Raw genomic sequence first — 492 nt, forward strand, 5'->3', positions numbered from 1 at the left:
CCCNAACATGTTTACGAAGATCTTGGCCATATATCTAGGCTCTTCTCNGACTAGATATAACTTAAAATATCCCATTTATTTTTAACCTACATTTTGCCACAAGATTGGTTACCTGGGTTCAGATACCACGAGTCNGCCACCTCACATCTGCCCAGCGAGCCTTCTGNGCCTTGCTCTAATCCCAGAATCCTTTCTTCTTCCTGGATGTCCCACCTATATTTCCTGCCAAAGCCATAGGCCATAGGCTTTTTAATTGACAGGTGGTGCATCCATACAACACATAAAATATTCTCTCTACAGTTGGCCTCCATTCTGCCCCATTCGGAAAGAGTCCATCCCAGAGTCTTAAAAGACGGGTGTGAGTTATCGGAGGAAGGGCTGGCCACACAGGAGGGAGATTACTGGATCTCCTGAGGTGAGAAGAGGTAGTGACCCCTGGGGGAAAGAAAGCTGCAGCTGGGCGCGGTGGCCACGCCTTTAATCCCAGCACCC

This window comes from Mus pahari, unplaced genomic scaffold (genome assembly GCF_900095145.1).
Source record: "Mus pahari unplaced genomic scaffold, PAHARI_EIJ_v1.1 scaffold_10907_1, whole genome shotgun sequence".
Lineage (NCBI taxonomy): Eukaryota > Metazoa > Chordata > Mammalia > Rodentia > Muridae > Mus > Mus pahari.